This window comes from Papilio polytes, unplaced genomic scaffold, assembly GCF_000836215.1.
Source record: "Papilio polytes unplaced genomic scaffold, Ppol_1.0 DF821544.1, whole genome shotgun sequence".
NCBI lineage: Eukaryota > Metazoa > Arthropoda > Insecta > Lepidoptera > Papilionidae > Papilio > Papilio polytes.
Window position 1 is genome coordinate 237640 of NW_013527660.1, and position 12993 is coordinate 250632.

The following is a 12993-nucleotide window of genomic DNA, read 5'->3' on the forward strand; positions in this document are numbered from 1 at the left end:
ATTAGAATAGAGTATTTTATCTTGAAACTAATTTTTATAGTAAGAGCTTAAGCTTAAAAAAATTTAAAAGCTCTCCTTGTGGTATAACGGATAAACAAGAATATTTCAATTTATGAAAATATAATCCAAGCAAGAGAAGCAATTGCTACATCTTGTTCGTTTAAATAAACCTCTCCAACAATTTAAGCTTCACAAATTACTTTCTGTGTAAAAATAAAAGTCAAACTGATTCTTTTCAGCGTAATATGAAATTAAATGCAAATATATATTTGTATTTAAATTGTAATATTTAATTTTTACAATTTTCATTAACTTCGCCTACTCAGATTACGTCTATGAATTGTTGGCTTTTTTCAGCGAAACAGCAAGTCTTATTATAAAATTACATTGAAAACCTCTACGTACTTTATTTAAGAGCTGCCATTCCAGCGACATTACAATTGACTAGCCAACAATAACGACTCTGACCTTATAAAACATCATTTTTCAGGGAACCCTTAACTACTAAGGGTATTGTAAACGATACTAAGAAATGAGTACCCTCTTATTTACTACTTGACAAATTATCACAGAATACTGTGAATAAATTCGGATATAACGACTACTAGAGATTCGAAGACTAACTGATACTGTGCTCCTAAGTAGGAAATATGGCAGAATTATCATTTACAGATTTCGTAGCAAATCATCATCAGAGGCACTACAGCCGCAGGTGGGCCTGGGTTTGGTCCAATTAATTTCTTCATGTCTATCTTGGCGTTTCATTTCCAGCTCTTGATGTCAATATTTTTAACATGTAGTTCGACATCTAACCATCTTACTTTTGGTTTTCGCAGCAAATACTCCGACGATATCTAAAGTCGGTAGATTTCAATATAGGGAAATAAATATTTTTAAAGGGCAAATTTCGTTAAGATTAGGCTGGCATTATTATTTCAAATAACATAGCGTATTCCGAGGTCGCATCTGGGGCTCGACGCGCGATACGCGTTCAAAGACGCTGTAGACCTACGGTGGGGTAGCGGCCCCGAAAATCAATAAATATTTCCAGTTATCTCGGCTGACACGCCGGGTCCCACATGTACCGGTGAAAAGGCGATTTACTCTACTCTGTGCAATAACGGAATTCAAATGCTTTGATTTATACAATTCTCTGTGATTCGCGAAGAAAGAAAATAAATAGACATTTAGAATTTGTCGCAATAGTTTATATTTTATAAGTATAAATCTCTACCTATGTACACTCTATATCGATACTAATGTTATAAAAAGGCCGATTTCAATAATACTTTCACCATTAAAAAGCTATGTTAACACTGATTAACATATGAGTTTTTACTGTTTTTTTTTTATAATTGCACACGAAATACCGACCAACAGCCAGTGTTTTATAAATGCAAAATCGGATCAAAAATGCGGAGAATAAAAAAATACAACTAGATAAAAAAATCTTTTAGAGTTTGTCTTGTTGTTTTTTATATAATTTTTGTCATAATAAGAATTGTTAGTCACATATCAGTTAATAATAACAAACCTAGCAAACATCATTTTCGTGAAATATGAAATTAAGGTATCACCCACGAAGGTAAAACATAACTTGAAAACTTAATCCACTTCTTAATAACATAAATTTTCCTTATTTCAAATGTAATTAAAGGTTAACCATAGTACGCCATGTGACGGCGAACATCTGACGGCAAAAAGTATCTTAACTTTTTAAGTCTTAATCAAAACAGTATGTTAGTTACAAAATTAATAACACATTTTGTTATGAAAACAAATAAGTGCTTTTTTTTATTTAGTCTACAATATTTTTATATAATCAACATCATCACTTTACGTCCCCACTCAGTGGCTTGCAGCCTATCCTAAGTAAGGGTACATATTTAGGGGTAAACCTACTAATAATAGATGAAAATACAAGGTTTATTTTATTAAAACGGTTGTTTTTACATTAATACTAGTGTTCAGGATTATATGATCAAGAAAGGAGAGATGACTAAGATGACGGATGATAGATTGCTTTGGAGGATGAAAACCCGGTGCGCCGACTCTACGGGAGTAGGATAAGGCAGGGGAGATGATGACTAGTGTTCACGATTCCTATAAAAAATAACTTATAATACAACACACAAAACATTGTTTCAACGTAATCGTATTTAAAAACCAATTTAACTGAACAATTTGGAATACGAAATTATATTAACGATTCGAAAAAGTAATCAAACAATTTGAAAATGTATTAACGAACTATGTAATCGAAGTTGAATGCTTAACGTACGATTGGTTTTTAATGAAAAAGGAAATTGAAAACTTTCGCTAACACGAAATCGAAATACCTCCATTAATATGGAGTACGTAACATAAACCTACGTTGGTAATATTTACGTTTAACTCGTTACTTTGTGTACAGTAAGCGCAGTTTGATCTCTACTTCTCGGGAAACGTAAATACAAAAAACTATTTCGCAACCAAAGACGTATAACGTAAATCGAATTAAATGCAATTCATAAACAAATCATAAAGTAATTTTTATTATTATAATACAATATTTAAAAGAAGGGAACAATGAAATACACAAGAGAATACGTTTGTAATCTGTACTAATAAATAAAGAGGAAATTGTATTGTTGTATATAAGGAAATAACTCAAAAATTACTGGGCGGATTTCAAAAATTCTCTCCCCAGTTAATTTAAACAAGTGTTACAAGATTTTTGTTGTACTGAAGGTGTGCTGTCATTTATTTTATTTTATGTTATACCAGCTTTCGCTCGAGAATCCGTCTCCGTGGAATAAAAAAAACAAAAGTGGATTATGTATTCTTCCAGACTGTATACAATATCTATGACAAGTTTCATCGAGATCCGTTCAGCCGTTACGCGGCAAATTCTAAGAAACTTCCAAACACCTAAACTTGCTTATTTATAATACTAATTTTTGACTAAGAGCGCGCGCACATCGTTGACTAAATTATCGCACAACAGTCTCGAATTGATTCATCAGCTTATAACGAGATGCGCATACTGCTCGATTTTTAGTTGTGTAACTAAGCAGATGATAGAGCTGCGAAACAATCGACAATCGTGTACGATTGTAACAGATGGACGATAGTTCAATCAAAGATGTACGCTCACTCTAAAATTAATTTATTTTCTGACAAGTATAAACGCGATAGCAACACTTCTCTTACCGGACCAGATATCCTTGTTAGACTATAATTGAACAGTTGTGCCCATTAATTGCTATTCAATAGCTATTTACCGTACCACGAACAACACAAGTACTATACGACAATGCGTAATCACAACATCCTATTGTTACGTTTGTGAATTAATACGCAAAGCTCTAAGGGACGTTGCTTCGAGTTTCTGAAGTACATCATTAATCTATATCAACATAGAATCCCTCAAACTTCCTAATTCCGTACGACTGACCACTTGAACTGTACAATGGATAGATCATTTGAAAATGGAAGCGAACCAATATTAGATTAAAATAGTTCGTGTAATAATTCATTTGATTGCGGTATAATAAACGTTGATTCGAGCTATATTTAATAATTTTCAAAGCCTATTGGATAATTGCATTAACTTTAATTAAAATGTTAAGGTTATATATGTATGGATGGATGTTCAGAATGTGACTCGTAAACGATGTCGAATATAGTCTGGAAGAACACAAAGATTATGTACTAAGTGTTTTTTTTTTTTCAAATCGCGGAAATCACTGGCACACGATAGAAAGAAAAAAAGTTTTTAAACGGTTAATAGAGAGTGTAAAATAATAAAAGGAATAAAAAACATAGAAAGCTAACAGGCAAACGTTTGCAATTAATCGATTCACGTAAAATGTAGAGTTCAGATAAATGTTATTGTTATTGTGCGAGTATTTCGCGGAATAGAATTTTTATTTCAACTACATTTCATTTTTTGGAATGTGAAAAATTCCTCGTCAAAATTTAAATACTGTAGATTATCCGAAATATAACTACGCGGTCTTGCCGACAGACAGATTAAATTGAAGCTGGTTTACGTTATGAGTAAAAAGAAACATCAGGGGTATGTAATGTAAATTTTTGTTTTGATATAAAATACAGCAATTTTAGTTATCTACAAGCTGTTCCCGTGCGGCTCTATCCGCTTGAAATTATAAAAACTTTATTTTTCTTTTTCAATTTGACAAATTCTCAATTGCAAATGTCAAAATTCAAATGCACACATGACAATAAAAGCCTTTTACATTGGATAACAATTGCCATTATCATGACCACCTTGCTTCCTTAATGTTGTCAATTTGCAGTTTATAATCTCTTTTCCACGTGGAGGTTTTTTCCAATTTATTTACCCCCTAAGTTTAATAGCGTTAAAATATGTAGCTTAAAGCATATCATAAAGGTTTTATTACAGAAAAAATTATTCAAAAACATTCTGTTATTGCTATTCCTACGCCACGTTGTGTGTACTTTTACTTCATTATACTTAGTATAGATAGATATCTAAATGTAAATATAAGTAACGGAATAATCTATTTGTTCAGAGTAATGTTACACTTGGTGCTGCCAGATTGTCTGTCAATAGAAGCAAATGTTTACCGATTGCCGATAAAATAACATTGATACGAAGTAAATATTGCGAAATATTGGTTATAATATGAGTTAACTGTAGTACTTAGACACTTAGTTAGTTAGACACTGTTTAGTTAAACGCCCGTTCTACCTCTTTAACCGCCTGATTAAAATAAACCATGCAGTTATATTTTTCTCTATAAAGGCAAGCCTACGAATTATTAAGATAAATTAATAAATGTGGTTGGCTTATAGTTAAGTTATATCATCATCACCAGCTCACTATACGTCCCCACCGAGGGGCTCGGAGCCTTTTTTCTTTTCGAAGGGGAATGCTTTCTGCATAGTCCATGACTCTGGGCAGACACGTGAGTTATGTGGGACTCTCCCCCCATAGTAGGGGGCATACCTCACTAAACCCCTTCGTTCCCTCCTGGCCATTGTGTGGGACGCCACGGGATCGCTTGCGCTTGCCACCGTGACGCCCCACTGAGGGCTCGGAGCCTACCCTTAATCAGGGTTACTAGGCCATAGTCAACCACGCTGGCCAAGTGCGGGTTGGTTGACTTCACACATATCTTTGAATTTCTTCGCCGATATGTGCAGGTTGCATCACGATGTTTTCCTTTACCGTAAGAACGTCGGGTAAATTATGTACATATGAAAATTCGAAAAATCGAAAATCATATTGGTACATGGCGGCATTCGAACCCAAGACCTGTAGATTACAAATCAAGTGCCTTAACCACTGAGCCACCGACGCTCATGAGCTATAAAGTATTGGAAAATTTACTTTTTTATGGTAAAACATAAAGGCATAAACAATAAGTTATATTAACGATGCAAAAGAAACAAAGTTTTATAAACTAATGCGATACAATGTCAGAGTTAGTTGTTCCACCAAACAGTTGAATGGGCTGTGAAACAATCGACAACAACAGCAAAACTATTGTGCGATTGTTTAATCAAGGGTGTGCGCGCGCTCTAACTAGAATGTTGTACATAATATTAGCGTAGCATTAGGCTTAGGGCTCTTCAGGGACCAATAACCAAAAGTTAGAACTACTACATTGTCCCTGTTTATTTTGGACTGATTTAATATTGTTACCAGTAGTATTAAATCATTTGATAAGTAATGTTTTGAAGCGTGACGTGACAAATGAATGATTAAAAAACTTGCTGTTGCCCGCGACTTCGCTCGTGTGAAATGAAAAAATAAAACAAAATACTTATATCACTCACAGATAAATTACCTTTCTAACGGTGAAGGAATATTTAAAATCGGCCGAGTAGTTTTTGCGTGAATTAAATGCATATAGATCTATAGTTCAAATAGAAAAAAGATAATTTTAGAAAATCTCAGATAAGTACATATGGATTGATCCATCGATCTTGAGATTGATTATTAGCTTCAGCCGCTAGTATGTCTCCAAATGTGCAATCATGTCGAACGCCGGCGCCGGCAACCTATCCTCTTGGAAAAAAGTCCAACATTTTCTCCGTACAAGTCAATACAAAAGGCACGTGAAGAATCGTTGCGAATTTGAAAAGAATTCAATTAATCGTATACGAGTACAGCAAAGGTAAAGTTAATGCTTCAGTGAATTAGACGTGGTAATGAAATTTCAGTAATTAAATGTTTTCCTCATTTGAGAGAACACGTCGCTGCACATCGCATCACATTCTATTGTTTAAAGTTTAATTAAATTCATTTCATGTTTGTTATTTCCTCTTACTTTAGTGAATATTTTAAGCGTTGAAAGAGGAGGTCGTATTATGTTCAGTTTACATTCTACAGTCCAGCGATCGAATCCAGCTCTGGGTTACGACTGGAATATAAACTGGATGTTAGGGTTTAGGTGCTATTTTATAAAGTTCAATTTTAATTGCAAAGACCTAGTCTAGTCATTTCTTCATGTTTAACTCAAACGTGAACGTGTATTATTTGTAAAAAAAAAGTAAAAAAAAATTCACCTACAGTTTCTACGAATACGTTAAAAGCAAAAGGTTAGGTAGGTGATTAAATTTTTATTGGGTATTTGCAAAGAGTCTTGTTAATATTTTAGCGAGTGGTTTGAGAGCGGTATAAAACTTTATACCTCAATTTATCTGATAAAACGGTTTGTTTTTCCGGTATTTCTCTCGATCTAGTATAAATAATATTGAATGTTTGTATGTTTGTACAATACTCGTTATTTATTGAACGTATTGTGATGAAATTTTAGTGAGAGCATTCCAATGACGTCAGGAAAGTGCCTTAAATAAAGAAAAAACGTAATACTATTTGCAATTTGGAAATACTATTTGCTTGAACGCTTTATTAAATATTTTGACATTTTTTTTTCTCACGTCGCAACAAAAGTCTTATTCATCTTATGCATTTATAAAATACAATCTATAGTAATGTTATAAAGAGGAAAGATTTGTATTTTTGATTGTATTTGATTCACGTAAAAACTACTGGGCCAATTCCAAAAATGTTTTCGCCTCTAGAAAGGTAATTAATCTGTGAGTAGCATAGGCTACGTTTTTCATTTTTTTTTTAATTTCTCGCGGGCAAAGTCGCTAGCAACAGTTAATTATGATATAAAACAGTTAAGTATGTATGTTTTACTGTACTATATTATATATAGCTCTATTTTAAATACTAGGTATTAAATAATCACGCGGTATTACTGCAATTGACAAATATTTGTAAACCGCAAAACCGCAACCAAAACAAATAGTTGCGGTTAATTCTATCCCTAAATTGACAGCTGGAATGTCTTTGCTAATAAAAAAACGACTATGAGTGAAATATACTACTACATAAATACTACGCGCCAATAGTCTAATGATTTATGGTACAGAATAGGGTTGTAACGGAACTCCGCTTCCGCATCCGCAAGTGCGGAATTTCCGCAAGAAACGAAAACTCCGCATCCGCTTCGCCTTTAACGCAAGTGGGGTGATAAGATACCGTTTTGCGGCCCGAGGGTGCGTAATATGTCAACTATAATTGTCATACATCATAGTTTCATAACAAACTGTATCTCGTAATTATATACCAATCTATATTTTGAATTAAGCTAGTTTTAGTTTTTAATTCTTTAATAGATCGCAATTAATATTTTATTATTGACCTCCGCTTCCGCTTCCGTTAACCTCCGCTTCTACAGAGGTGAAGCCTTTCGCTTCCGCATCCGCTTCCGTTAAAATGGCCTCCGTTACAACCCTAGTACAGACTACCGATCTTGCGGACGAGGGTTCGAATCCCGCCATTTGACTATTGTCATTAAACATATCCTAGGACAAGTCTGGAGTTTAGTTATTATGGTTAAAGTAAAGATTAGTAAATTAACAAAAATCTATTATACTTGTATCAAAAAAATTATAATAACAATTTAAATTATTTTAAAACGTAAGGTATGGATTTAACACAATTGAATGTTGCTAATACACACTATAAGGTACTCGTGTTCTATTATTCCTTTTTTAAAAGATTAGTTTTTAAAAGTTGAGTAATCATCTATTATTGGCTGCCGGCCATATCGAGTGCGATGCGCCGTTCTACAGAAAGTGCTATGTGGCTTGGCGCAACAGGTTCTCGTCCTTCAGTTCTACGAGTCTCGTTTATATCAACCGCCACTACTCGTATAAAAGCAAAGAGGAATAACAGTGTGAAATTCACAAATATTTCGTCCACATTTTCTTGTAAACTACATACGAAACTGGAAAATGTTTCTTAAAATCTCACCTGTAATAAAGCTTGTGGTTTAATGTCGCCGAGCTGCGTCGCTACGTGACTTTATTCAGGCAATTTGAAGCATAATTAAAACTCAGTTAGCGGCTTTTAATTACTTAGTTAAGGACAAAACATTTCTAGTGTCTATTTTATGAAGTTAATTTAAGAAGAGTTTTAGAATAACGAAGGTTGTATGCGTTAACATATATGTTAAAATTACTATCTCCCTGTACTGTTTTCCTTTTATTGAAAGTGGGATTAAATCTTTCAAATCCATCACTAATAATTTCAATATTCTACATTGTTAATCGCGTCATCTTTCAAACCTATTTAAAATTCTCCTCGTTTAATTCCCCTCTTTGCATATTAATATTCATATAACCAGACGCCAGGTCTACTACGTATAAAGGGTGTAGTTTTAATAAAATCAATATTTGAATGTTCTATGTATTCAGATTGGATCATGATAAAACTAGAGTATTCCGAGAATTTCAGGCGTTCTTTCCTTTTATAGGATTAGCAAAGCATGGAATGAGCTAGCTTAATGTCTTTTGTAAACTCCTATTCCGTATACCGCTTAACTCTCTTTAGTGTAAACTATTCCCTTCTTTTCTTTTCTGATCTTTATGCTTAGTTCGATAGTTCATTAATTTTAGTGGTTAGAATATTATAACTTTGGGTTCCAAATGCTTTGATAATCATACAAACGTATTGTGGTCTCTGTTTTTGTCAAAGAATATGACAGAGTTACATACATACAAAGACCTGTAAATACGAGTATAGATGTGGACATCTAATTGTAAGCCCCGTTCGGCATTTTTGTATCTTGTATGCTTTTTCAGATTTGCTTACCATTGGCTTCCATTGCCAAAGGTATAAAAGACTTTCGTGCTTTTTCCAAGACGAGTTTATAAGCCTGTATATTTATGTATGCCCGCAGTAAAATCTATTCGTTATTACACATAGCTGTTCCCATGCGACTTCATCCGCATAAAATTATAAAAAAATCATTTTATTGTTCACATTTGACAAATTATCAATTGCAAATGTCAAAATGACATGAGATGATGTCAAACCATGACAACCTTGCTTTCTTGATGTTTGCAACAACTTATGGACTCTTTCCCACAAAGGTTTCCCACAAAACATTTAACCCTAAAGTACCCCTTTAAGTTTAACGGTGTGAACATATTTATCCTAAAACATGACGTAAAGCTTTTTATGAAAAAAAGAGTTATTCAAAAATATGCTGTAATTGCTGACATCTTAGGCAACAAAGAAGTGTGATTTTGCGCTTTATAATATTACTATAGATAAAAATATTAAGTTTAGTTTGTACGTCCTCTGCAATTTGGTTCTAAGAAGCTGAAATTAAAATAAATCAATGAAGCGTCCTAATTTGTTTCCCAGATTTAAAAGTGAATATATGCAAAAAATATATGTATTCAATATTTATACTATTACAATATTTTCCACTATATTTTTTTCAATGTCAAAAGATTTTACAAATCAAATTACGACAAACAAAACAAAATGTATCTATTGGATAATAAAACCTAATATCTCTAAAAGGTTTTGTTTGAATAAAATCTTATTCATATTTTATGCGCACAGAAAGAAAACTTTTGGATTTGGGTCGACAGAAATCTTTTATAGTAGTTTTGTTTTGTATGTGATCGATTCGTTCAATGCTTTTTATATGTTACAACGTTCAAAATTTATGAATTTGTTAACTCATTATCATATGTTGATTAAAAATAATTTCTATTCGATAAAGGCGACGTAAAAAGACGTTAAAATTGTCATTGTTAAAATCTTAAATCACTCTCAATAGTTTTAAAATGAACTTTTATTTTTAATACAAAGGCATTTTTATAGTCTTGAGAAAGACGAATAAATAGTAGAGTAATAGATACTTAATTTTGAAGTATATTTATATAACTTCATCGTGTAGTTTCAGGCAATTTCAAGTGATGAAATGGGAAACCTTAATGTATGGAAGTTTAACGAGCGCCACCAATCCCAAAGAGCTTAGAGTCAGATTAAGATTGTCTTCGGATCCATTAATTAAACTGGATATTGCACCCTCCAACCGACGACGTGTCGCTGAAGTATTAGCCGCGGGGATCCCGTTTAGTATTATATTTGTAAGAAGATTTACTTGCTATGTGTTTAATATTATTGTTATCAAGATAATGATTTGGTGGGCAAGAGACAGGAAAAGGAAATATCCTAATTCTGTACCTCCTCTCTATTAAAAGTAGAGAAATCATATAAAACTTTTTAATTTCTTGCTACTTGCAGAAGTCTATGGGCAGAGTAACTTTGCTATTTCAACGAAATTAGGTAGCCGTTTGCTCGTTTGCTACCTCAAATTATAAGAAGCATTATCAATTTTAGAAAATCCTTATTTTACAATTCTTAAATGTTCGGTGTAAATTTGGTTTGGATTTTATCTCTGTATTCTACAAACCAAGAATTTTTATTTAATACCCATTATGAGGTGTTTGTACAAAAGTGTGATCCGCCATTTTTAATGGCGGCCATCTTGGATTTGATAGCCATGTTGGTTTTGCAAAATGCTGACTTCTGCCATTAGCAGTAGCCATCGAAGAATTACAGTGATTTTGAATTGTTAAAATTGCTTTTCAATAAAACTAAGTGTTTTTCAAATTTCAGAAAAATCTTTTAACTTGACGTGGATCGAATTTGAGTTATAATTTTGTCTACAAGATAAGATGTTACTGTAAAAATACGAGCTTCGCTAACTAAACTAACTATCCGGTAAAACCTAAGATTTACCAACAAATTGCGGTAAAAGTTAGAAAAGTTATTCTTTGTTTAATCCGAGCAATTCCTTTAATACATGAGAAATATGAGATAATTTAAAATCTTAAAAACAGAGATTTTAAATATGTCATGATTCTTATAAGACAGATAAAACTGTTTCATAGTTCGAGAACGTTGTTGGCCCTGGTTTTTTATATGCATAGTTTTATTTACTGCTTTTTCATGTCTTTTTATAAAATGTCAAAATAAATAATAGCTGATGGTTTTCTCCACGAAAAATTTACGCGCAGTTTATTTTATTATTAGATAAATGTTAAATCATTTTATTTAAAAATTAAATAAGTTGTAATTTAATTTACTTTACTTTTTATTTTTGTAGCTATTTTTTTTAAACAATTGTAATTAATTGTGAAAAAAGTTTTACCAAAGTTGAAATAAACGTGCGTTTTTCAGATCACGTAGGAATAATGAGAAATTAAATGAATTTTTTTTGGAATGAATATAAATGGAATTTTAAAGTGCCTGTAACTTTCACATTGAACGAGATAAAATATTTTTTTTAAATAATTCTATTGCCGAAAATAAAACGTAGATAAAATAAAGATTGAATATTTAAAAACAACAAATATGAATAATTGTGTTAATATAAAAGTGACAGAAAATTCGCGCGCGACAATTTCGGGCGCCGCGACGCGACGGCTCAATTAGGTGTGTACGTTTTAATTTAGCGGATTTCATCGAAATAAAAATGAGACCCTTTAAAATAGCTAAAAGGAGAAAACCTTTCATTCATAACGTCCGATAATTTTACGTACTTACAGAGTTATTTAAAACATAAAACGCACCCGCAATAAAACGCATTGTAATCCAACTTCTTTCAAATATTTTTACAACCGTTAGCCTGAAAATTTTTAGAAAAAAATTACATAGGGTTATAAAATAATAACCGGCCTATATTTTGGACACATAAAAATTGACAAATGTAGGACGCTTCAAGGATTACGAAGGATTTTGCCGCTCAATACGGTGTACCTGTTGCGACGACCCTCTCAGGCGGCACGATAATCTCAAAGTTTAAACCTGGAATTGAACATACGTACCGGAGGTGCTCGCCTGTCCGTCGGGCGCTGCGCCCGTGTACTTCCGCAACACTTTTGATACACTCGAAAACAGTTTGAGGCCTTTCGTCGATGTTGGGGTAAGAAGTAAACTCCACGCACGGGCGGGAGTTTGGTAGCGGACAAGACGTTCGTCCGCTAAGCCGGTCGGAGATAGAGTGTGCGCTGACTGCGACGGCGGGCACAGCGCTGGCTGCCGCTGACGCACCCCGACCCGGTCCACCCGCGAGCCTCGCCTAACACCTTTCCAGCCTTGTAGAGAGCGGTGCTGTTACTAATTGTTTCAATTTCATACGTCTAAAAAACTCGCCAGGCGTCAGGCTTTAGTTTAAAAAAAAATACAGCTTAAAGGCATAATAATAAAAATAAAATCATAAAAAAATCATAAAACTAAAATTGTGTTTTGTTTTTTAAATCTCACCATTATTTCTACAATGTCCAGAAATGTATTTACGGTTAAATAACTAAGCCAATGTAAATTAGGCGTTTAGTTTTGCTGTAAAATTCGCTGGCAATAAGTGGGGATCAAGCGATTAAGCATAATGTAAACGGTAAACTAAACGATTAATTATCGTTTATAATTTCCATCGGGTCTATTTAACTCGTTTTCTGAGAATAAATATCAAATGTTTATCTCATAAAAGACATTTATTGGAATTAATTTTCATCAGTGTCCACGAAAATTCTGGAAAAGTTTACCCGGAATACATATTATAAAATCAAAATCAGAATTTTAATACTATTCATTACATTCCCAGTATTCAAAATAGAATTTTCCTGACGTACTGTAAAAAA

The 12993-nt window shown here is 33.1% G+C and overlaps 1 protein-coding gene across 1 annotated transcript in view; it reads right to left on the reverse strand.

Moving 5' to 3' along the window:
- The window catches only part of LOC106108407 (SCY1-like protein 2), a 32699-nt gene extending 20374 nt beyond the window's left edge, over positions 1 to 12325 (reverse strand). Inside the window, exon 1 of the mRNA XM_013289573.1 lies at positions 12181 to 12325. The gene's annotated coding sequence lies outside the window, so the exon portion shown is untranslated. The remainder of the gene's footprint in view (positions 1 to 12180) is intronic.
- Between the last annotated feature and the right edge of the window lie 668 nt (positions 12326 to 12993).